We start from the raw sequence: 27,994 nt of genomic DNA, 5'->3' as shown, positions 1-27,994 counted from the left end.
AGGGCTGTTCACATTGATGAGGGCAAGATAAATGAATATCATATTAATATCAAAAATGAGGCAGCAAACTTTTTTTCCCATGGCATTATATCTTTGCCAGTTACTGAGAACATTAAATCAGATACTAAATTAAATATATAATGTTACTTTGGAGGTTATTATCTTCAATTTGAGATTATAGTAGTCAGTTTGGAATTGGACTACCAAATATACTCACAGAGAGAAAATTGGAGAATATGTAAGCACCAGTGTATATTCACTGAGCACCAGAGAAAGTTTGTGCCAAATTATAAGTAGAAATAACTAAGCCACAGGACAAGGAATAATCACTAGCAAGCTAAAATGAAAAGAAAGCATTTGAACCTGATAAAAATAAGGTTTTCACACATGGTAAGAAATCCAGCAGTTACAACAAATTACTCAGAGATTACTCTCTGTCCTGAACAAATACAGAATAATCCACAATAAAAAGAAAATCTCACAGTACATTTTAGTTGGAACAGCATCAAAATTATTGGAGTGACAGGTAATTTTCCTTAGAACTAATGAAATTCAAAAACCTGATAATAACCAATTAAAAAAAATGCAGAAAGAGCAGTTGGGCCTCATCGGGAAAAAGGAAAATTAAAAGAGGAGTCACATTTATTTTTAAGACTGATAAAGAGTATTTACCCAAAGCCTCTCTGATTTTTAAGCCTCTAATCTTCAGGTAAGTATTATCTTTCCACATCAACACCTACACACATAAGAGCAGGTAAATGTTCCAGAATAAATTGTGTGAATCTAAGAAACTGTAATTACTGATTATCATACTCAACACTACTCCATGCTCAGAATGAAGATTAATACATCTAGACATGGTCTCCACATCTTTACACCAGCACCTGATCTTACCATCATGATCTGGATTTGTCTCTGGATTTGTAAAGCTATAACAATTGACAGAAAGCATTCAAAATCTTAGCCATAAAGTGTATTAGTTTTAAACTCAAAGAAATCCCGTGATAAGAGATCTTACTGAAATAACCTTAGTTTTATCAAAATGCTTATTTGATTAGAAAATGCATTATAATGGTAATGAGCAGGCTAGTTTCCAGGAACCAATTAATAAAACACAGGAGATATCACCAGTTAAAATATAACATGATCAAGATATTCATGCTTTTTTTCTCTAAACTACAGAAGAAAAGAATTTGAGAAATTGTATTTTTCAAGTCATATGTGTTGACAAATACAGAAGATAAAAATAAAGAAATGGGATTGGGAAGGCATAGCAAGGAAAAAAAAGAGATAGAAAGTATTAATTTTATCAGCAGAAATATATTCATTTTCTAACTTGTAGTTCTTATTCATTAAGTGAATGCTAACTTTGCACTTACTTTGAACAAAACCTGGAAATTAAAAAAGGAAACCATGACTGATCATTTGTTCAGATGAAATGGTCTCATTAACCTAGAGTTTACGAAGCTCTAGTGTGTATGGCTGCCTGGGCACCACCTGTTGAATGTCCAGACTTGAAGGTTTTTTGAGGATAGCTCATGGCTGTTCTAATCTGTTGGTATTAGATGTACTTTAAGCGAGAGACTAAACCTTATGATTACCAGTGGTATCTTCCAAGCAACAATTCTTTGACTGTTGAAGTGTACCATCCGCCTTTATTGTGATTTGTTCTATGACATAAATATAAACACAAAGGCTGTAGAAGTATAAAACAAAACAAAACAAAAAACAGTAGTAAAAGATGTTATACTGCTTTCCTCAGACTATGTGCAGTAGAGGTCAGCATCACCTTTTAAAGGAACATTTCCATGGGATTTTACTCAAGATTCTCAAGTACAATACAGCCCTAACTATGTGCTGCTTTCAGCCTAGCTTGATTCCTAGATTTTTGTAAAACTCCTTTGACTTCAGCAGACTCCAATCACCTACATTCAGAACAGTGTTGAGATTTCTGGATGCCTGGAAACAGTACATTCTAGAGAGTTCTGCCTTGTGAGACAGTCACATTTGCAGTACATTTACCAACATTCACAGAGCAATAGTGAATGAACCAGTAGTGTGTGCAAACCACCTGACCTCCCACTGTGCCTGTAGTCATCCACACCTTTCCAGCAACTGATTTACCAGATCCCCCACAGCTTTAGAAAAACATTATTGGAAAAGAAAGAATGTGCACTATTTAATGGTTGGCATTTTTCATTGTGGGCATTATGTACATGAGGCTTACACATGACAAGGAAAAGGTCATACTACATGGGTCTGACAGATCTTGGGACACCTTCAAATAGGGACCTTTTGAACTGCACACACTGGATTGAAGCCTTATGACAAGGCTGTCCATAGAGCAACAGGAATAACAGACGGTTTTATACCTATTTTAATGTGATCTAAGCCTTGCATTAACTCAGGGTATTTTCCAGAACAGATTAAGCCTACAGAACAATAACCTAAACTCTTGGAAGAAATTAAAAGCTTTATGTTTGTCTGTGGGGAGGAGAGGAAGACTAAAGAAGAACCACTGGAAGGCCTGACAAGAACAGTTATAGACAGAATTTTCAGGTTTTGTGAACAAACTGACACGCAGGATGTGGCAATGTGTTCCAGGTCAGATTTAAGAGTATATAAATGACATTGGAGATGGTAAAATAGCCCAGAATTGAAACAGAGGAAAAGACAATTGAAGCTAAATCTGCCTAAAACTTGCTAAAATCACCAGTATCTAAAATATTTACCTCAAATTCAAGTGTTTAGAAACATGAAACTAAAATGGGAGTTCTGATACAAATACATATAGAGGATATGCATATGCATACACGTAATTGTTCAGGTTATTTAACAAGAATGAAAAAAATCCTTAATGACCACTGCATATCTGTACGACTGCCTTGGTGATTACACATCTTCCACACATTAGTCTGTGCTTTGAGCATTCAGTTTTCCCTCTCCATTTATTACACATTTTTCAGCTTTAGTTCAGACACTGATGTTTTAAAAGTGTGTCCCTTTGCCCTAGATCTCCCACCTTCAGCTATATTGTATCTGGCTTCATCAACCCCATGTAAAAAAGAGGGAAAACGTGCCAAATACTGCATATTTGATATCTGAAGTGTACCTATTGACCTTTAACTGGAATGGATATTTTAATCTCACACTCGAAAATTACCCTTCAAAAGACTTGAATTCAAATTGCCAACATGATATGTCATCTTCTAATCTGATGTGACTGGAATGATAACATTTGCTTTGATGTGCAATGTAATCCAGTGTGACTGATCAGATGCAGCCTGCCATAACCCTGCAAAGGGCAATGCATCATGCTTGGAAATTAAAACCATACTACTTTCTGGAAGTAATAGTAAAAGGAACCAACCTACATTTTAACTATTACAGTTTTCAAGAGATTTTTAAGCCAACAGTGATGATTATCTTAGCTAGATTATTTTCTTAGTCTTCTGCATCTGACTTTAGTTATTGCATCCATATTTTGGCTATTTCTTCTGCCAAGGAATGCTCAAAATTCAAAACACTGAAGAATACCTGACAATTCAATTCCAGCTGTATTCAAATATTCTGCTTGGAAAGAGTGTAGCTTTTAAACTCATGGTTTCTGTAGCTATTTGCAGTATTAAAAAAAATATATATATAAAATAATAAAAAATATCTTTTGCATTATCAGCACAGAAAATACTTATCTGTGATCGAGGATGCACCTCCAGGTGCAGGACAAAGAAGTACCAGCAGCACCAAAAATCAACAGCTGCTTCTTCTGTCATCATTTCAGACTTCTGTGGAAGATTTCACACTTTCACTTGATCAAGTGTCTTGCCATGTGATCTTATATGCTACCATCATTCTGCAAGGCAAGCCTTACTCACACAATTAGGGTTAACTCATACATTTAGGGTCAGTACTTCCAGATCCCCTGAAAGAAGACTTCTAATGCTAAAGCAAAGGAAGATAGGTGAAAGAACAAGAGATTATTACCTGCGTGAAGGAGGAATTAAGAAAGAGGCCATTTTCCTCCTCAGTAATGTGATCAGAACCAGTGAGTCTGTAGAACAGTTTTTTTTTTTTTTGTTTTGTTTTGTTTTTTGCATAAATATGTAAAATGCAGTTGGAGTTTTGGCTGTTTCCTAAAATAACAGATTTGAAATTAAGCATCGGATGATATACAAAGCACTAATACTCAGTGCTGATAAAGATGCATTCAGCAGGCCAGGACACTGAGCGCAGGGTATTAATGTTAAGCATGGGGATAAATAAGTAATGCACTGCTAGCTCTGCTTTTCATATTTATCTAAAGAAGTGAGCATCTGACACGAGAAAGACAATTCTTTCTAAAACACTGGTATCAGTTCTACTTTTGTTTTAAGAGTAAGTCACATAGGCTATGAAACATTGTTTCTTTTTTCTGAAAAGGAACAGCAAGGAAGGAAGAGTAGACAGTCTGAATGAGAAAATGAACAGCTCTGAAAATAGAGGGCAATTGGAGATTCTTGTTTCCATTATAAGCATATGAAAGAGCTAATTCTTTGCTTTCTGACCAAAGAGTCCTAGAGGAACTCAGTGATAATTTTTTCAAGTTACCTTCTGCTCCACTGGCATAAGAACTTTGGGTAGCTGAGAATGAGCAAGCAATTTTGTAGATTTTAGGGGTTAAGGGCATTATGATATCAGACCACAAGTAGAAAAAGCTGTCTGCATTGACAGCTCAGTTCCCACAAAGAGTAATGTCAAAAAATGGTCCTTTGATTCAAATTTGCAACAAGATCTCTCATTTTCTAATGTGTGGTGACTAGAATGAAAACATGTACACCCTGATGTGAAACAGAACCTGGTGTGACTGATCAGATGCAACAAGACAGCATGGGGCAATGCATTTCACTTGAAGTTAAAATCTAAGCTCTTTTTGTGGGAGTGGAGGGGAAATCACAACAAATGAGAGAAACCAGTACCTCAGTGTGTTGAACTGCTGAAGACATTAGGGGTATATTTTATCTACCAGGTTGTTAGCAGAGCACGCTGATGTGATAAGCACCCATTCACCCAAATATCCAAAGTGGAGGTGAAATTCCTTTGTCCTAAGAGGTAATGAAAAGCAAATTACAAATCCTGTTCCACAAAGTCATCCTTACCTATGTATCCTTGCTAGGTGACACTCAAGCTGCCTTTCCCCTTCAGTTCATTCCAATTCATCAATATTTATCCTGATCATGTTGTGCCTGCAATTGCAAGTGCAGTTATAACACTGTGATTGTCACCAGACCAAACAGTAAACAGACACTGCAGTTGAACATATGAATATGGAATGAGCATATTCTCACTTCTGTACTTTAACCAGAATTTTGAACTGACACTTTGTTACCCCTAATACTATTAGTGCTAATGGAAAAATGCCAAAATGTCAAACCATTTTCTACAGACATTAATACCAGATGTCTGGGAATGGGGATAAAGAAGTTTATATTTCTTATTGGATTTCTGACAACTTCACCTTTCCATTTATATGTCATGAAAAAAAATATGCTTTGAGCACTTCCAGAAGACCTCGTTAAGTTTTGTTAAGGATGTGTCTTTTAATTCTTGCCTATTTTCCTCTCTTTTCTATCAAAAGAAAGAATGCTCCATGCCTTTATATCTACTCTTTTGCATAGCAGGGAATGAAGAAAACAAACTACATACTTTTTAAATAAAATAAAATATTAACACTCCTTGCAGAATTCCTCACTATTTTCTCTAAAACTACGTTTAGGGCATTTTATGAGGTTTTTAAGAGATTCTCATTTTAATAACTTTGCAATGGATCCTAAGTAGAAGCAACATTGTCAGGAGAGCAACTATATGATTTGACTGTGTCTGAATAGAGGCAAATAAAGAAATCATTAAAAAACAATTAAGAAAGGTAAAGCGTTCTGAAGTAAAAGAAACAGAATTTCAACCTGAACTACACTTGAAAGAATCTTTGAACATAAGAAGGCTATATTGAGAAAACTGGAAAGGCTAAAGTAGACAGATAATATTCCAACAGGTGATTTCTTATATGTAAGTAAATGCAGCCTTCTTTTTTTTAAAAAAAGCATACAAGATACATACACACCCAGTGGTAGAGGAACAGTTCTGAGTTCCTGTAAGTTTGCTGAACAGTGAATTTATTAAAGGTAACATCTTGAAACTAAAAAGAAATATATTTTAAAAACAATATTGCATTAAAAATTTGTCAATTCAGATAATATGGCTTTTAAGTCTTTTAAGTAAATAAAACACACAAGTTAACAAACAATAGAAATCAAACAACTAATTATGAGTTAATCTGGTAGATTGTTTACAATTTTATAATATTAGACCAACAAATGGAAGTGTCAGTTAGTTGTTCACATTTACTTCTATACTCAGAAAATTTAAAAGTTACAAGAGAAAAAATACTTTTGCACTCTTTCACAACACCACACGCATTTATGTTTCAAAAGAATCAGTGCCTTCTAATAACTCAAAGCACTGGTATAACTTTTCATTCTGCTGCAAACTGCTCTTCCCTAACTACAAGATTCATTTATCAATATTTGCTTTCTTACTATAGCAGTACTACAAAATCTAAAAGAAAGAGGGAAAGATAAATGGGCAGAGAGAATGAAATTTTTGACAATTGTATATTAACAAGTAACAGACTAGAAACAAATGGTGCTTTCTTGCACTGAAGTTGAAGATTTTCATTTAAAAAAACGTCAAGTGTATTAGGTAGCTTATTACATGCTACAGTAAGATTTTTGTTTGCCTCGTTTGTAAATATTAACTACCAATTTCTTGAAGAATGGTGATAGAATTTAAATGATAATAAAATTTGAGCTAATGTAGTCACTATGACAGAGATTCAATATCAGTATCGCATAACTGGAAATATAAGAAGGAGCAACAATAAAAACATAAGGTACTATGGTGATAGGAACATTATATGAACTTGTACAGAACAAAGCTTTTCTTCACAGCAGTGACTTGTTAGCAGAGAGGATGGGAAGAAAAAGACTTGCCCCTTTTTTAGCTCCTTTATCATCTTCCTGCTCCTAAAGGAACAAATCTTTTCAAAAGTAAAGGAGTTTAAAGGTGAAGCAACAATAGATTGCTTTACAATTTTGAGCAGTTTATTTGTCTACAAGAGGGACCACAATTCAATGGAAGAGTCCACGACACAAAGCAGAATGCTTTCCATCATGTTTAGTGGAATATGCCATCTATTATATCATACAGAATGTTTTTGTTTTTGTTTGTTTCAGCAAAAGACATGTTCTTGTAGTTTGGTCATGAGATGAAGTAATTTCAGCTGTACCTAGTGGAGAAAGATACAGCCTAAAATGAAAGAGATATTCCTAGTATTACACACGTTCTATAAGCAAAATGTCAGATTTTATGTCAGACGCTGCAAATTCCTATTAAAAAAAATAGTAATAATAAAAATTTATTAAAAAATTATTTGTGAGAAATTATACATTTTTAAAACCCATCATATTTTTATAATTCTGCTTATTTTAAAATCTTACCATATGCTCTTCAATTGATGAACATATGGTTCATGTAAAATACCATATGTCTGATAATATTTTGCTGTACATTACAATGATAATATTTTTAATTTGTAAAAGAACTCAAATAATTTTTTCTCTTACTTTTTTTTTTACCTTATTAATATTTTGATGACATTTCAGGAAAAAAAAAGAAAAGAAAAGAAAAGAAAAGAGAAGAAAAGAAAAGAAAAGAAAAGAAAAGAAAAGAAAAGAAAAGAAAAGAAAAGAAAAGAAAAGAAAAGAAAAGAAAAGAAAAGAAAAGAAAACAAAAGAAAACAAAAGAAAACAAAAGAAAAGAAAAAAGTTTATAAATTCTTACATCCCTATAAATCCAGCTTAATATTTCAAACATTAAGTTTTACAAGTTTCATTATTGTGGAAGAAAGCTATTGTCCTTTCATAAAATGTTTTAAAAAAAGTAAATTAAAAGGAAATTATATTTAAAAAAATAAAAGTATGCATTCAAATCACAATGTACTTAAGCTGCTTTTCCTTTTCTAGCACACACTGGCAACTCTCTCTCACTCTTGAGAATATACTGAGTGTCTTTTTTTATCCTGTGATATTTAGTTTTCTATTGAATCCAGAGGGAAATGAGGGAACCACAAACAAACACATATGAAACCCATCTTCCTTAAGACAAGATTGCATTTACAGTGATGAAAGGGGAATGATGATTCTGTATCCTCTTTTTTTAACTTGTGCTGTGATAGTCAAATTCAACTGTGTTAAGCTTTCCTCTGTATAAATTACTTAACCTATATGCAAAAGTGTAACCATTTAGGATAGTTTCCTCAAGATGGACCCTTAGAAGGGCAGAAAGGTAAAATGGCTTTTTTACTTTGCATTGAAATGCATTATAATGGACAACCACCACAGAAAAAACATATGAGTGTGATCTCTTCGAAGAGTGTGGAAGACAGACTTTGGGCAAGAACGTCATTAGGAAAAAGAACAGCTGTGTCTGGAACAGATTGTTAACCATCATAAATATAGGAAAGTTAAATTTGTCAAAGCCAAAACTGATGAAGTCTTTAGGGCCATCATTAAATGCATGTGCACCTTCTAGATAGAAAGTGACAAAGTAAGAAGTAGTAAGTTTACAGATAACTCAAATGCCCAGACCTCAGAGATGAGGATGGCATGCTGTTGTCAGTAGCTACAGTGAGGTACCGGAAAAGACTACATAGGGAACAGCAGCAACTCCAATTTTGGGTTTAACTGCTTACAAAGCATCCTGAATGAACAAGTTAATTAATTAAATTAATTAATTAATTATTGAGGGAGAAGAAAATGAATTATAGCTGCCAGTAGTCTGAAGGTTTCATTTGTTTCTGCTGTGGAAGAAATTACACCCCCTGCCCCTCCCCCACTTTGGAGCTCAGGTACTTAAGTTACCTCTGATTGAAGAAGAATTCTTGGTAACTGCCTCTTCCTACTGAGTTGCTGTAAAGGAAGAGAATAACCAAGCTGTAAGAAAAATAAGGTACTACAAAAAAAATAAATAAATAAATAGAAATCAAGAAGGATGCATCTTTAAGGAAAATGTTAGTCATTTCATTTACATGGCATAATTAAGAAAGACACAACTAGACGCATAGGGAAACTAAATGTTGCTCTACTAACAGCTATTTAATTGCAGTCAAAGAAATTTCATGCCCTACCATCAAAAAATAGGAAAATTTTATACTAGCCAAAAGAACATTCCCTCTTTGCATAGTACCTACTGCTTATTACGTAGTTCTTTACTCTTTCAAATTCTTGTTAAGTAGTCATAGAATCAAAGCAATGGAATATGATACAAGTCCTTGATACCTTGATTACTTACATCAGCTGATAAATAACACTAATACTATCCAGTTCTACACGCTGGTACTTAAACCAGTAATTGCCCCATGGAATCACTAACACTCATTTTGACATATAGCTCTATCCACGGTCTTTGTAAATAGCCAATAAGGTCACAGAAAAGCTTTGGAAATCTTCTTTTAAATCTATCTAAGGTCACTGTCTTTTTAGTAGATGTCATAACCATCTGTATAACCATCTGTAACTATATATATATATCTGTCATAACCATTCTGTAGAAGCAGAAACATCACACAAAAGAAGCAGAATTTATGTCCACTGTCATACTTTAACTATCTGGTAAGCTTCAGTAAGAACAGGGTGGCAAACCATGGCTTTTGTGAGGCATAAAGACACCTATGGATAGGTGGATGGCAAGCTGGTCATGAGCCAGCAATGTGCCCTTGTAGGCCTTGTGGCCAGAAGGGTGAGGGAAGCAATCCTACCCCTCCACTTGGCACTGTAAGACCTCACCTGGAGTACTGAGACCAGATCTGGGCCTGTTGGGTCCATGGACCTTCAAAGGTCCCTTCTAATTCAAATGATTTCGTGACTTCATGAATCTATCATTATGGTGAAATTATTACATTGCATTTTAAGTGGTACTAAGGGAGAATATTCAGTATTACTTTTCACCCAAGTCTTTAAAAAGTATTATTTGTTCACAATGATTACTAAGGCATTTATTCAACATTTGCATAAGCACTATGTTAGCTTTGAGTAAGATTTTTCTCAGTAAAGTAGGTAAAATGCATATGATATATGGTTCCTGATCCAAAAGATCTATAGTCCAATCTAAAATAGCCACTAGACTGCACAAGTATTCTTTCATTTGAATGAAAATAACAGTCTAGTAAAAGTCCTTATTTTCATAACTAATATTAAACATAATCTCATTTCAACTTTCATGCAGATGGAGCGTTTTTATTTTTCATATCTGTACCGATTTCTATAGTGTTGGTTTTGTTTTTTTCCACAGCATCCTCAGATTGATGCTTTAATGAACGGAAGATCTTCTTGATCTGTCTTGAGAAAAGAGAAGTATTTTGTGCCACAGGCAATAACAATACTTAGGAAATCATCTAAAAAATAACAAAACATAACAGTGAAGCCAGTCAATTTACTTTGAAGAAGGGGTTCTAAAGAATAATTGAGAGGAATAAATGCACATGAAATTGTCTTCTTAATATCTAGGTGCCATGATTATTTACCTGCTTGTAAAAGAAATGCTATGATTTCTTTGACCTTTTCATACATTGCTATTTTTTTTTAGGCAATTCCATATAAATGACTGGTAGAATCCTTACTCAGGTAATTTTATCAACTTCATTTCCTTTATCTTGACTAATGAGCGCAGGCAAGTGCAGGCAGAAGACCAAAGAGTTCAGATTATGTTGTTAAAAGATGGCTTTGATCTAGAGAGACAGACTATTTAGTCATTCTCTGATTCATTATCAGTAATACTCTCATTATGGTATCCTACTCCAATGTAGTAGTAAATCTTACAAGGTTAACTTCTAAATGCTCGGTAATAGAGTGTCATCAGTTTTCAGTAACAGACTGAAGTTCACATGTTTAGTAATGACTTTTTCAAGTTAAATATTAATTTCACAGATATCTTTTCACAAATAATTGAAGTACCTGGTTACTAAGAATCTTTTGGATATTTTTTACTGGTATTTAGTAAAACTGACTGCTTATTTTTATATGCATTCATGCTGAAAACAGTTTGCAGTGGCAGGCGATGATTAATCATTAAGGGTTATTGGAGAAACAGTACAATGAAAATTTGCACCAAGAGTGCAAGTTTAAAAGTCTGAGGAGCAATCCAAAGTAACTAAAAGCAACACAATCACTTTTCCACATGCATTCAAGTTTTTGCTGTGCTAGTGTCCCCAAGAGAGGACACAGCTTGCCCTGAGAGTGCTTTGACTTGAACAGTTGGATTTCCTGAATGACCAGGTTCATATATTAAAGCTGCTTCCTAGAGAAATGGGAAATTTTGTGACTGCGGATACAGAGAGCTAGTGATTTTATTTCAGGGAATTTATCTAACAAGGCCAGCTTGTAGATCTACTTTCTGTAGCTTCAAAAGAAGTTTCTCTCTTTTAGTTCACCATAGTGAGTTTCCCATTAGGGAAGTTTATTCATTGTCCAACGTTTTTGTTGCTTAAAGTGATACTTCTGTTGGTCATAAGCCCTATATTCTCAGTGGTTGCTGGCAGACATTTGTAAAAGCAGTAATAAGCATTCCTTCCAGCAAAGGATTTCCACAGTTCTGCAGAGGAACTTGCAATTCATGCAGAAGAACAATCTTTTGTGTATAATACAATATTGATGATGGAAAGATCATGGACTCTAGATTCTGGTTACTGCCCTTTACATTTCTATTTCCCCCTCCTGAGTAAATGCTGTAGTTGCTTCTGTGACAGATTTCCCTCCCATCTCCTTAACACTTAGAAACTGCAAGTGAAGGACCAAATCTGGGGTAGGGGAGAGAGAGCACAGGTGCACTGAACTTACTACTTATGCATATGGGAATGCACTACAAGATGTGCGAGCCTCACTGACATTTCTGCTAACTACATCAGTGTATTCTGCAATAAAATAATTTCTATATTTACAACAAAACATTAGTCATACATTATTCACTTTCCAACAGCTTTTCTGTTTACTTTTAACAGTTTAGTTAATGTTACTGTACAATATGACTTACAGTAAGACTTAGGGTTTCAAGCCATTGTGATGGGTTGATCTTGATTGGCTGCCAGGTGCCTATTCAGCTTCAGTCTCATTCCTGCATTTGACAGTGGAAGAAAATAAGGTCAAAAAGATGGTAGGTTGAAATAAAGACAGGAAGATAACTTACCAGGAGAAACAGACTCAGATGAAAGAAAAACAATATAATTTTCTGACCATTAAAAATAGATTATGATGGTGATAAGCAAAGACAAAAGTAAGAACACTTTCCCCTCATTCCCCCCTTCTTAGAATCACAAAATCTCTTGAGTTGGAAGGAATCTTTAAAGGCCATTTGGTCCAACCTGCCTGCAATAAACTACTCAATCAGGTGCTATACTGCAACCTGTATGGTTTGGAACTGTTCCTCAGTTAAGACCATAGCAAACTTCATTTGTGATTCATCCTCTCATTTCCAAAAATAAGCTTTCTTTTATTTTTTCCAGTAGCTTTATATAATTGATCTCTGATTAGAAAACAAGAATTATGCAAATATTTGATATCCATTAAGGCAGCTGTGTGAGGCATACGTCAGTTCAGAAAGTGATTTCACTTTTGAAAGAGTAACATGCCTTTGACATGTCATCTTTTAAAGGAAGGATGAGCCTAAAAGCTCAGGACTTAATGTGTTTACTGAAAAGTACATGAAACAGGGTATTGATTCACTGTATACTGAAAAAGACAGGAAGATCTGTTGCATGATTTTTGGATTAAACTGTATCTAAATAGGGTTATACTAAACTATGCCAGATGTACAGCTATAAAGGAAAATTGACCACAATTATATGTAAAGCTATTACAAAAGCATAATTTCTATGATGACTGCTGTGTGCAATAGAGGATTCATATGAAAGAGAAGCAGAAACAGAAATTTCCATCAAAATTGAAAAAAAATTCTATAGAAAATACTTTTCAATGCCAGATAAAACAAAAAATATTCTTTTTTAAGGGAATATTACATCACAATGGAGGAAAGCATATCATTATGAAACTGGATTTTACCTGCATAGTTTCTCCGAATTTATTTCTAAAGTTTTCTTTTTTTAGAAAGCAATGTCATCAAATGTCATATTTCCTTTGATTTTCTATTGACTCTGCTAAAAAATAAAGAAAAAATAAAATAAGAAAAATCTTTTGCACAGTTCTTGCTGATATAAAATATATTATGACCTATTTGCCCTGACCTCCTAAGGGAGCCATGTATAAATGGGAGGAAATTCTTTAAAATGAACCTAAATAACCATCCCTTGACCACCACTCACATCATAAAACAGAAGAAGGTGAAAATCAACTTGTCGGTTTGCTTATTACTGAACTGAGTGAGGATACAGAACCAATCAGTAAAAAACTGATACTGTTAACAGCATTTTTATAGTATTTGTATTGAAACACTTGTTCTAAGTTTTCAGTAATGTATACACTTAAAGAACTAAAGTATTTGTGTCAGATAAGGCACAATTTACTGAAGCTTCACAAAAACATGAATGCTTTTTTCAAAGTGTTAAATCTTTCACATGTACATCTTATGATTCAGATAGACCGTAGTGTGCATCATATCAAGTACATATAGAGAGATGACCTATATTTTGAGCATTTTGAGTGTTCCACGAGTATGCATTTAGAAGTTAGGAAAATACAGTCACAACCTTAACAAATCATGAGTACCTCTTCTGTTTATTGTTGTACACTCTTCAGCTTTGTGATAGCACAATAATATTTTAAGATTCTTCTTTCAGGATGATTGCCTGTCATTTAATAAAACTCAAAAGCTATACTTTGTTTCTTCTAGAGTTTTTAATGTATATCTTTAGTCCTTATTTAATGGAGTCAAATCAAATTCAGAAGATCGATTTATTAATTTTTGCAGCAACCTTTCCGTTCCAATCTGAAAAGTATTACTAGAAATTTGCACAAGTATTATCCATTTATTGAATTTATGTTCACAATGGTCCTCAGAAATAAGACAGATATTATGTCAGCTTCACAGATGCGGAAATGAGTAGTTGTAAAGACATTCTGTAGCTGAAAATATGTGGATACCCAGTTTTTAGAACCTGATTTAACAGTATGAATACCACGTTATGTTCAAATTAGAACTGTTATACCATGGAGTCTTAGTATTTATGTAAGCGTTACTATGTCAGTCTCAGAAAATGGAAAAATGAAAGAAAATGAAATTTCACTCCACTGCAAAATTACTTTTCCCTTTTATCACAGAATATATTCCCTATCAGAAGTGATAAGTTCATCTTAGCTCAGCTGTATACTCTAGCTTAGGTTTTTCAAAATCCATACGTGGGTTACACTGTTTTGGCAGCCTGTATTGTTTCATCAAGCTGAATCATTCTAAGGGATTCAATATTACCTTTGGGTTCTCTTGCTCCCAAGCATACTATGAACAGTCAAATACTCCTCCGTAAGTTTACTTTTATCAAAATAATTCAGCAGTGTAGTTCAGTCATTAGCACCTAGTTTTTGTCATCTTATTTTCTAAGCTGTTGTTGAATTATATGCAAAAATGTATGCAAGAAATGACACCTTTATATTTTAGCTAGATTTGCTTTGATCTCAAAATATAGACTTGTTTTTAAAGAACTGGTATTTCCACTACTGAAAACACACTTTGGTTTAGGTAAACTGAAACTCAAAACATTTACAGTTTTACTATTGCCCTTCTTTATCAAATACTTTAATTAGTAAAGCCCTCTGCCTTTGTATAGGTTTTAACAACTTCTTGTCAAGGCTTTCAATGTTTTCTTTCAGCATGTTCAAGTATAGTCTGAAGGGATTAAACTTTCTCTGGCCATTACTTTTTCTGCTTGAAGTGAAGGCAATTATTTTGCCCCTGAGGACTGTTTTAAGGGTTTCCTGCAACCATTACCAGTGAGACCTCTTGATTCTTATTAATTTGCAGGAACTTTTCATTCCTATTTCCATGACATATTTGAAAGGTGAATCTTATAAAAGAAATTTGTTAAGCTGCCATGAGCTACTGGTCTGGTGCTTTTTGTAAAGCTTGTGAGAAAGTGATATGACAGAAATTCCTCAGAATATTTTATTGTAGTATGCTCAGCAAAAGAGATAGAAGTCTATTTTGGACTGCAGGAAAAAAAAAAAAAAAAAAAAAAAGCAAATATATTTTCTGGTCTGACAATGCTGTCTTCCTAGGCATTTGTCAGGCCTCTTATTAGAAGGTTACTCTTTTCTTAGCTTTTTCACAGTGAGTTTTAAGCTCATTTAAAATCTTCCACTCATATGCTTTGGAACAGATCACAGAGGATGTTGAAACAGGCAACTTATATGTTTTAGAGCTGCAAGTTTTCTTATGGAGCTGGAAGTGAATAACATTCAGATTTCTACAGGAGTGTTGGGAACTTTCTATGTGGAGGATACATGTATCTACTATGTACATCTAATCATATGTTCTACATTTCCTCTTCTGAATCTGTATGGAATACAATATGTGACTTCAAATATAATCAATAGGTCCCAAACGCTGAATGCAATTGTGAGTTTGGAAACAGAAGGGTGTAAATAGTAAGAATTACCTGAAAATTCAAGAATGTTAAAGTACTCCAGGAGACTGACTCCATTTTCCAGAGATACAAATCTAGGTTACTTTCACTGCCTAGACTATAGAAAAGTAGATAGCTGCAGATTTTTACCTTCCACTGTTATTTATCAATTTGAAAAGTTATAGCAAAGGTTTTAAATAGAGAGGGAGATGAGAGAGGAAGGAAAAATTATATTTCCCTTTCCCTCTCAAAATAAATAGAAAAATTCTAACTAAATTCATAAATATTTGTCAAATTATTATTCAGTAAATCTAAGCTTCTTTATACAGGCTTTACACAAATCTTTGTGAGAAAACTGTTGAAAGTAGAAAAAAGAAAACCATTCAGAATTCAACATGTGTTCCAGTATATGTTCAGCATTTTCTCTTCATTAGACTCTGGCAATCTTTTCACGGGAAGAGAAAATGCATATTTGAAACTGTCATTAAGAATAACAGAAAGGTTGGAGGACAAGCCAGTGAAATCAAAGATGAGAATCTATTCCCCCTTCCACTCTATAAAACAGCACTTCATTATGGAGTCAATACCTCCAACTACAAGATTTTGTGTACAAGCATTGATGACTGCCAAACTAACCAGCCAGACTGAAATTTATCATGCTGAGTGCCTGTGAACTTCTTTGAATTTTGCCAGCCAAACTGGTTGAGTTCTTTTCAAGAATGATACCTGTTGTCTGACCCACAATAATTTTTGAGAGCTTTTATGTAATGTTATGCTTCAAACCTGAAACTTGATAAACTATTATAGTATATAACTTTTCTGTCACAGAGAAATATGTTTAAACTAGACTGTGAGATATAAAATTAAGCAGTAAAGCATAGATTGCAGATATTTGATAGAGTTATCTTTCACAGCACTCTTCTGTCTTTTCTTCACACTGAGATTGCTTCAGTTTGGCATTAGAAAGAATACCAATTTCAGTGCTGTTCAAACAACACTAGGTCAGAAGCCTATATAGAAATAGTGACATGAGACTCCTTGGAACATGAGGAGTATCACATCTGGGTTACTGGAAATGGGTTTGTGTGAGAGAGAACAGCTGGATATGAGATAAGATAGGAGAAAAGCAAAGGGGAAGAGATGTACTGAGGCTGCAGAAAGGAAGAATCTGTGAACATGGAGAGCAAGTGAAAGTGTTGGAACAAGCAATTCTGGAGAAAGGAGATGAGGGTTTGCTGGTACTGTGTGTGCAATGAGGAACTTGGCTTGGGACTTGAGGATGCATAACAGAAGTCATCAACGTAAAAGAAACGTAAGTTGGCAAAGGCAGTTAGGAAGAAAGAATTACTGATATTTAACAGGGAAGAACAGAAAGAAAACTTTTTTTATTAGAGCCTACTCGGCTTTCAAGACCAAAAGCAAGCTCAATTTTTGTACCCTTTCTTTGTTTTTTTACCTGTGAAATGCAGTGGTAAAATATTTTGTCTCTTTCCACACAGGAATTTAGAGAAGCTTGCAAGAGAAGGCAAGCAATTACTTTTGCCAGCTCAAAGGACAGATAAGAATGGCTAAAATTCTGTCTCTGCATGTGGTTAGCAATAGTTATTTGGAAGAGTGTAGGAAGCAGGAAAAATTACAAAGATTTTGGAAATTTATGCTCTAAAAATGGGGTCCATACTCATATTCTGTATAAGGGGACATTCTACATAATAGAACAACAAAAACTAATTTCATTATTATCAAAAGAAACAAGAAGTATAACTTTTAACTTGAGCAGGTTTCCATCCATATAATATAAAATTTAATAAAAGTAGATCTAAGCAGATAGACATAAAAAATTGCCATCTTTGCGAGTAAGCAAGAAAAAGACTACTTCAATGAAGTGAATACACCCATGAAGAAACACTGAATTAGAAAGCCCCTGTTGTTCGAATATTTTAAACAGTTTTAAAATATTATCTCATCTCTGTTGTTGGATGCTGTAGAGCTGTTTCCAGCTCTAATTCTTTTTTTTTTTTTTTTTTAATTATTCAAAAGTGCCCTGGCTTATACTTCTTCGTTTCATAGGTTTTTACTTGGTAATCACCAAAGATTTATTAACAGTTCTCATTAAGTAGGGGGCTTCAACTGGCTAAGTGAAGAAGATGGTTATTAACATTCCTCCTACTCAGTTGTCCTTTAACACAAAACAATATTATACATTTGGCATTACTCAGTCCAGACTGAATCTTCTTTCTTTTAATGGATGTTGCATGATTTTGGTTATCAGTATCTGTTATCTGTTTCCTACGTGTCTCCTCCTAAAGATGAGGGCTATAGACAGGTTTCAGATAAATTCGGATTTTTAAATTCTCAGATGTTTGGAGCTGAACAAAGATATTTTTACCTGTCTCCTGTCAGCTTTGCCCTTTTGGACACCTACATAACATGTTTCTTGTCTAAGAAGTTCTAGTACCAATGACATGGTGGGTGAGGTGTTCACAGGTTTCTGTAGAATAAAAAAAAAATAAATCTGGTATTAAACTGAAATGAAGGTTGCTGTGCTTTGCAAATATTGATGAAACCCATCTTGTCTGTCTTCCGTCATACCATACCTGTCAGAAATAACTCACCACAAGAGTGTTTTAAGCATTCATCGAGTACATTGAGTCAGGCATCTGAAATATCTGAAAATAAATTTTGAAAGTTTTTCAAGGAAACAAAGTAATAATGCATTACTTAATTGGAACAGAAACAGGCAATTAGGGTGATTGTACTGGTAGAAATAATTTAATATCAGCTGTGCTTAAGTATACAGTAGCATTTATGATTACTAGAGTTGTTTGAGACTTCTGTGGCATACATGTTTACACCTGTAATGAGAACTTGCAGGTATTTATTACTGAATGAACCTTGCTATCAAACTAAAATGGGACCCAGATGTCTTGCATCCTCATCCCTTTTTAATTGACTCCTGATATAAAGTGTAACTCTGTCTCAGTACTTCTTCTAACTGTTTTGCAAACAGTTCAGTGAGAAAAATGAGTTTACATGTCTTATAGAGGATAAACAGCCTTTTTCAGGAGTAGCAGTAATTAAAGGAAGCAATAGACAAAGAGTTGAACACAAGAATCTGCTTTGATGATTTAGTCAACAAATTCTCAGTAAGTCTCCAGCCAAGTTAGACACAGGTAGCAATGAATGTGGAAGTGAAAACAATCTTGACAAGACAGATAAAGAGAGGCAAACATCTGTTTTGAATGAAAGGGTCTTCATCTGGAGGATGTCAGCTGGAACAGGAAAAGAATCCATTAGCTCTGAACCTGAAGACTGAGAAAGGCAGTTTCTATTCGTTCAATTATACTCACCACTAGATTACTTTGGGACTTCTTTTGTATTGTTGAAAACAATGAAGGCTATATTAACCTTTATAGTATAAGGCTATGTCTCGAAAGTAGAATGGACAAAACAAACCTCTTGAAAATCAGCAGGTAGAAATAAAGGTTAGGAGAAACGATTTGAGGAAATGTATGGTCCTGTTTGGTTGCTGACACAATCTGAGTAAAACTTACTGGCTATAGAGGGAGGAAAAGCAAAATATACTATTTTGATTCAGAATGCAGAGATTCACACAACATATGTTTCTAATATTTATATAGCTTAAAAAGAAATCTGAAATTTCACAAAGGGAGCCCAGCTTTTTACTTATAAAATCTTCCTGCACATAACAAAGCAGCATCACTTGTGCTTTGTAGTCCCCATTCTTTTGAAATGTCAATATGCCTTGCCTTTTCTAGCAGTTTGCTTTTCAAAGTCTGCCTTAGAATTATGTGGAATACTCAGGCTAGCAGGTGAACTGCTGAAATTATAGCATAATGAGCCACCTGTAGACCATCTAGAACAGACCTAAAATAAGGGAACAGCTTACTTGTGGACTTTGAAAAACACAAATCTAACTTCCTTGTTTAAAAACAAATAAACAGCTTCCTAATCTAGCCACCTATGTTCTCCACAGTTCTGCACTGTGAAAATTTATTCTAGGCTAGCAACAGGTGCAAGCAACAAGTAGGAAATCTACTATTCAATGAGTTAGTAGGTATAAAACTCAATATTTCACAGGCTTGCTACGAAGTAAAAAAAAAACTAGAGTGGATGTGAATCTTGATGTTCTAGAGAAAAAAACAAACAAATGAACAAACAGCATGAGAAATTAGAAGATGCACAAAACTTTACACTGACACTTTCAACACCTGAGAAACATCCTTTAAATGTTTATGTATGGTATTTTCTAAATCCTACCAAAAATAAAATGAAAAAAAAAAATAAATCTATAATATTATTTCTTAGCAAGACTCGATTTTTTTTTCTATGATTGTCCTAAAATGGGAATTACAAGAAGATGACAGAAAAATGTAGGCATCATTTTCTCTTTGATTTCAAAGGTTAAGTAATCCATTACATAAAAGCAAAGCTAGAAATAGATCCCAGCTTACAGATTCGTATGCAAATCAATAAACTTTTCAAAACAAATACAAACCTTCAAGAACCAGTAAGAAGCTGAAAAAGTGATTTACAAAATTCACTAAAGTCTTCTCATATTTCAAGTAGAAATCAAATATTAGGTTATTAATTTTGACTACTTACAGTGCTGTCTTTGCTACTAAAAAAGTGATTTTTTTTTTAATCCTGTAAGTTTACTTTTTGAGATTTCTGAGTTATAAGGAGCTCCTATGATCCTCCTCGCATATGGTATTAGAAACATTATTTAATGAGTTTTACTTTATCTGTCTGTGTGATAAAGCTGTCATCATGTTCTCATTAGGAACCTATGCACATCGTAAATAAAATTTAGAGGATGTGAAATAAGTGCTAATCTTTCTTCTCAGGGGCTGCTTGTCCATAAGTAAAAAGGACTTAAAGATTACAGTATTTGTAGTTTATTCAGAGCTGATGCTGTCAAATCTTGTACGCCTAGTTTAAAAAAAAAATAATATATATATATATATATATATATATATATATACTATTTCATTTTTTCTATATAACTAACTCCTCCATTTTAATCATTTTACATAGTGTACTATTTCTAATTATTTTGCCACCACAGAATCACAGAATTGTTGGAGTTTAAAGGGACCTCCAAAGATCTAGTCCAGCCCCATGCTAAAGTGGATTTTTTGGAGTAGGTTAAACAGTAAAGCATACAGGCAGGTTTTGAACACCTCCAGAGAAAAAGACTCCACAACTTCTCTGGGCAGCCCCTTCCAATGCTTTGTCACTCTCAAAGTAAAGAAGTTCTTGCTCCTGTTCAGATGAAATTTGCTGTGCTCCTAGTTTGTACCCACTGCTCCTTGTCCTGTTGCTGGGCACTATTGCAAAGTACCTGGCACCATCCACTTGACTCCTGTCCTTTAGATACTTATTGACATTGATAGCCCCCCCAACCCCCCTACCCCCAACCCCCAGCTTCCCCCCTCAGTATTCTCAGCTTCACACTGAACATTCCCAGGTCTCTCAGCCCTTCCACAGAAGAGAGTTGTAATAAGCCCCTCGCTATATCTGTGGCCCCCACTGAACTCTAGAAATAACCTGTCTTTCTTAACTGTGGAGCTCAGAACTGGAAATAGTACTCCAGACGTGGCCTCAGCACCACAGAGGAGAGAGGAGGATAGCCTCACTCGACACACTGGCCACAGACTTTTTAATGCGTCACAGGATGCAATCAGACATTTTGTCAACCGTGTCAGTCTACTGGCTCATGGACAACATCTTGTCTGCCAGTTTACCCAGTTCCTTCTATGCAGAGCTCCTTGCCAGCAGCTCATCCCCATACCTGTACTGATGCATGTAGTTATTACTCCCCAGTTGTAAGAATCTACACTTCCCCTGCTGAATCCCACCAGGTTCTTCTTCACTCTACTTTGCAGCTTGTTCAGGTCTCACTGAAAGGCAGCAAAGCCTTCTGGTATGTTAGCCACTCCTCCCAGCTTTGTATTATTAAGTGTGTAAGAAGCGTGATCCAGTTTAGGCTTAGGGAGAGAACATCCCTTCTACCTAATATGGTACTGAAACAAAACAAGAGCAGCTTTACATTCATTGTGCTATTAAATACCTGTCAAAATACACAAATATTGGAAAATCAATTTCTCTTTCAAGATATCTTATATATTTATTTATGTCATATAGGAAGGACAAACATGCTACCCATACTTACTGCTTGCCAACATCCAACAGTTGAATGCTGAAATAAACAGATTCAAGGGTTTAAGTAAACATAAATACTTTTTGTTCTTCTGGCTATACTTTACATTCTCTACTATTTATTTTTTCTTTCACACTTTTGAATAATATATACAAATGCTTGTGAAACTATTGCGAGGAAACATGATTGACTATGAGTTCTCAGCTTCTTCATCATGGCAGTCAGTTCAGAAGATGAACAACCCACCAAACATCCTAAAAAAAACCACTAAAATATCTCTCTATATATCTGTTTCACTCCTGAAAGGGATGAAGATTTTTGTTTGCTTATGACAAGCTTCTGGGAGGACCTGCTGACATAAATGTCTTGATCAAATCTGTAGGAATGTCCATGTCTCAGAGAATTACTGAAATACCTCGTTGCTGGGATGAAGATAAGTAAAAGCTGCTGCAGATAGAGAAGAAAACTTCAGAAAGGTCTAGAGACAATCTTATGGCATCAATCTGTTATGATAATACAGTTTTATGCAAAGATTTACTTGCTTCTAGTAGATAGAAATACCCTGTGTGCTTCGATCATAGTCTACCTTAGACTGTGTATTCTTTATTTAATTACTATTTTTGACAGATGAACAGACAAAGGGGCAAATGTTGTTATATATTTCAGATGAACAAAGGTGCTGGAATGATTAATTAGGAAAACAAACAAACAAAGCAGGAAAAATAAGACAAACCTTTCCCCAAGAAAAGAAAACATCTGCAATGGCTTCTCTAAGCATACTCTTTTTTAATGTCAAATACTGCCTTCCCACAACCACCAGCAACTTTGGAAATGCTGATCCACACATCTGAATGCTAAATTTTATTTCAAATTAGACTTGTAAGACCAGCTGTAATTCTGAGGAAGAGGGACAGCTTAGAGTAAGTGTATTCATAAATGTAAAATGTAAGGACCTCATTAGTTATCTTCCTTAGTAATATTGTCACTTAATAGGAAAAGCAGCATACAGGGCATAATCCTGCCATTTTTTATTACAGACAAATTACCTCTTCTAAGAGAGGATGAAAACAATCACAGTTTCATTAATTAATAGCTTTCATTTAGAGAAGGAGATTAAATATTTCTGGAAGAACAAATTTCAGCATGTATTTCAATCATGTTGACTAACTACCTAAGACTATTTCTAGATAAAAAGGTATATTGGATAAGACAGTTTCACACTACCCATATCCTAGTTTCTTAGCCTTTTTTTAGGCACTGAAATTTAAATGAAAACTTACCAGTTAAATTAGAACGGTTCCCTCCTCCTCCCCCTTATTTCTTCCTTTCAGTTCTCAATTTTGACCAGAATGCTCTAAGAGCAGCACTTAAACTAATTGCAATTTCTTGCTTTTGCTTCACCCACCCTTTTCACTTTGTATGTTCATATAAAAGAAAGGGTGACCTGCTTCCTCTGAAGGTGATGCTAATGCAGTTCAATAAATGGCAGGGAGAACAGTGTGACCTGAAATGGTGCAAGTCATATCAGAAAGGCATTTTTTTATTTTTTTTTTTTTTTCTATTATGAAAATGAGATTTTCCTTTAAGCGTGTTTATTGAGCTGCAGTAGCATAATGTGAAAGTAACACAGACTTAAGCAAGATGACCTCATTTATCATTCTGGGGTAGAAGCAATCCGAACACCAGTTAAAGAAAAACAATTTTTCACGGAAGAAATTTCTTAATCCCTTTGGGATTGACTCTTCAAACTACAGCATACTGCTGAAGGAAGAGCAAAGCTTTTATGTTCTCTCTCAGCGCTCAGCATTTGCACAGCACCTGTGCAGAAAGACAGTTGTAGTCTGAAGAAATGTTAACTGTGTTCAGCAATATGGAGAAAAACTCTACACCTGCTCTGATCTCATAGCTACTAAAGAGGAGGAAAAGTGGGCACCACAGCAGGAAAAGGTGTTTCACGAGACTATCTATCAGGATGATAAATTTTCAGAGAAGCACAGATGTTTGGTTGCAAGTGTCAACACATAAATAATTCGAAAGGCCAGTATTTTTAGGCTTTTAGTTACTTCTGCTAGCCAAAATTATTCAAATGTGCTTAAGAACAGTATTTAGAAATAAATGATGAGGGGGTAGACAAGACATTCAGCCGCTAACATGGAAATGTGCCTAAGGGTTCAGAGCAAACAGTGCTTCTCACAACTGCTCCATGTCTCTGACCATATGTTGTTCATCTGCTCATCTCCCCAACCATTCATTTGGACTAGGATGGTGAACTGTGCCAAATAAGCTTCCCAGGGAGTTTTCCTTCAAAGATATAAAGGTGGAGGGTTGTATTATCTTAGCTAAAGTAATCTGACCTCTCCCTTCCAGGCACCTTTGAGTAAAAACAAGATGGAAAACTTCAACAAATGTTCTGTCTTTTTCAATCACTTTCTTGTCTGGACCAATTCCTCATCTACATAGTTTACTTCTGTAGTCTCTCTAATTTTCTTTTCAAGGCTATTGTTTCACTGCCCAAATCACCAAGTGCTCATCTCTGTTAGCAAATTTCAAGTTAGACAAAGTTTTCTTGATGTCTTCTACTCCTGAAAAACCTGCTGGTGTATATCAGTTAGCACACAGCTGCCATCCATTTTATAAGAACAGACAGAATTTTTAGTTGCTACTAAGAAAAGATGTTTCAAAGAATAGTTTATCATTAATTGTTTTGGGGAAATTTCCAGATGCTGCTTTAATTCATTTCATGGAGTCTCCTGGCTCAATTTTAAGTCGGTTTAATTCTTTTTAGTCTCATATCAATTTCTTTTGACTATTTTTACATCTATGATCATTTCCATTATTTACTGCACATTGATTCAACAGTAACGTGAACACAGTCTGCTTTGCTGCTAAAAGGATCTCACTGCTAATACTAGCTTCACCTACTCCAGTCCCCAAAAACAAAGTACTTTTTTTTTAATCTAATGTACTGCCTTTCTTAGCTGGGAAAATTGATCCTGCTAGCGAGGTATGTCTTTCACGGATTCTTAATAAAACAAACAGCAAAGAATTCTGTTCACTTACATGCTGAATGCACAAAATACAGATGTTTCCTTAATCTGAAACTCATTTTTCCCCTTTGTACTGTATCCCAAAACTTTTTTTTTTTTTTTTTTTTTTTTTTTTTTTTAAATTGTTCTCCTCCCTGTTGAGGCCCAGATTCACATGGGCAAGGACAGCTTAGAGAAGGCAGGACCTATGCCCAAGACCAGCTGGCTGGTTCCTTGGTACTTTGCTCTCAAAGACACCACTGGCTCAGGCACTGTTTCTGTCTCCAGCTGCTGAACCAGAATGCCCGAAAAGGGACTTCAGCTGTTTACCCTGACTCTAAGGCAGCTAATGCCGATGTCTGCATCAGTGAAGTTCACAACTACTCATAGAGCAGAAACACATCACTGGGTGCTACCAGCACTCTAAGCATCATTTACCTCTGTACTGAGATAAAGGCAGATTCTTTAGTTTGGGGATTAGACTCCTTCCTTTACAGCAGAACATGAAGTAACATACTAGCTTTTGCACAGAGCCACCTAAACTCAATTTACAACTTTTTGTTGGCTGGTAAATAACAACATGTCCACAGAAATCATCTATTGTTTCTTTCCCCCAGTTTCTTTCTCTGGGCTTTTTATTGTTATAATTGTTGAGGTATTTATTATTTGAAGGAGTATTACCAGCAGCAAAGCAACAAAAAACAGAGTGTTTGTCATTTACTACAGTTGCCTGGAGATCTTAGCAAAATGAATTCTTAATCATTTTGGAGGTAAATGAAAGCGAAATTTTGAATTCCTTTAAAAAGTATATAGAGTTTAGCTAGAATTAAAAGTTTACCTTGTAAAAATAAATAAATAAATAAATGTTATCATCACACTCACAAGGCATGTTTTGTTCCTAATTTTTCCTAAGCTATAGCTTTATGAGGAACAGTAAAGAATCAATAAAGCCTAAGACAGTTTCAAATGTCAGGTTTTTTATTTTTGTTTGTTTTTTCCCTATTTTAGTCATGTGTAGCATATAGAATGCATAGAACAGCATAACCCTTTTTTATTTTCCAACTGCTACCATTCTGATACCACTCACCAATTTCCAGAAAAAAATGTATGAATAAATCTGTTATGATTACATATTACCTCACAACATGGGTATCCAACCTTTTGGCTTGTCTGGGTCTCATTAAGAGAACAGGAATCATCTTGAGCTGCATGTAAAAATATATATTATACATAAGTAACAAAGCTTAAAACACAAAAACACAAAAACACACAAAAACACACACAAAAAAAAACAACCCCCCCCCCCAAAAAAAAAAACAAACAAAAAAAACCCCAAAAAAAACCACAAAAAAACCCCAACATTTCTATTAGAATGTGAAAAACAGGAAAACGAACAAACATGAAAACATTGGTATATTTAACTGTTTTTGTTTTTTTGTGTAAAATTAATGCATTAATGTCTGGTTAGGTGGAAGCAGCTACAATTCTTTGAGAACTCTCAAGGCATTCATCAGAGATTTTTGATGAAGGATTACCCTTTTCTGTGCTTTCTCCTTGAAAACACTTGTTCACAAATATAAATGCAACAACAGGGTTAAGATGTGATTGTGAAAATCATGGGATATTTTTATCTGCTAAGGTAGGTCTTATAAAGGTCTAGTGAAGAGTTAAAATTAGTTTTTTTCTTTGAATTGCACACCTGATGGCGACTCTATACATTGCATTTGAAAATGTGCAAGTAACCTATTTATGTCAACTGAAAATGGAGTTGTGAATATCCCCCAAAATTGATGATTCTTTCAAAAATGTTGAAAACTATTCTCAAACCCCATTATCACAATGGACAAAACATGGCTGCACATTTTTCACTGTTTACAGGACTGTGTTTAGCCAAGGATTCAAAATGCATGAATTTTTTATTGAGCTTGCCATTATTTAAGTTTCATTTCAAATGCTGCTATTATCTGAAATGCTGTTTCTTCAGATCATCTGGCTACATTCTGGTGAGACAATATATATATATATATATATGTATGTATGTATTTAAACATGGCAGATACAACATGGCAAGATATAGTTTAACAAACTTACCATTATAATTTCTCCACCCAATCACACTTGCTACCACATAACTAGTTTTTACAATAGAGTCCACTCAAGTTTTAACTCTTAAAAAAGATTTTGTTGAGATGAGACTGTTTTTCAGTTCCCCTATTTTGTCATTCCTTGATAAGCATCTAATTTGGCAGCATGTTTTTGAAAACCGATGTAACTCCTATATAAAAAAAAAAAGAAACAAAAACTCATCTGCTCATTTTTTGTTGAACACTTTCTTCATCCCTGATTTGTCTTTTTCTGAGTTCTGTTTTCTTCCAGAGATACCATGATGTAGGTTGTAATATTAGCACCCACAATTGCTGAATTTTTGTCAAGAAGCAGCACAAGCATATGCCACACAGACTACACATGGGGTTCAATGTGACAGAGTGCATGAGACAGGTGTGAGAGGCAGAGTTGCACACAGCATGCACTTCCCTTCCCCTGATTCCAGCCCACACAATGCCTACCACACACAGATGATTTGATAGTTACTGAGTAATGGGCACACACCCAGGGCAGTGCCACAGTCATGATCATGAAGGTCAAGGGGCAGCCACATTGCAAACTGCTGGGCTGCACTTGGCCTGCAGGCTATGTGTTGGACATAACTGCCTTACAACAAAGTAATTCCCACTACCAATAACACAGTTTGCTATTACAAATAAATTCATAGTACATAAGTAAACAGTATACTTCTAAAATTATTCTATTTAAAATTTCATAGTGGCTTTGTTCAACTTGTTTTTCAAAGGAAATTATTTTTAGTCTGTGATGAACTAGAATTAATCCTATGTTATTTGACTTTATGGTCTTAACACCAAGCTGTTTATTCCTTTTATACCTTTCATAGAAATTCAAAAGGTTACAGATGTGTTTTCTTTCCACTCTTGCATTCATACCAAAGCCTTCTCACCTCTTCAACTCTCCTTCCCTATTTCTCTCACATACTTTACATCATAAATCTAGTATTACATACAAGCAGGCAAATTTGACATGGGAAGCCAAACAGGAAAAACTGGAAACTCCCAA

Source organism: Coturnix japonica, chromosome 4 (genome assembly GCF_054131305.1).
Source record: "Coturnix japonica strain WE chromosome 4, WE-NBRP24, whole genome shotgun sequence".
Lineage (NCBI taxonomy): Eukaryota > Metazoa > Chordata > Aves > Galliformes > Phasianidae > Coturnix > Coturnix japonica.
Note: the sequence above shows the minus strand (reverse complement) of the source record.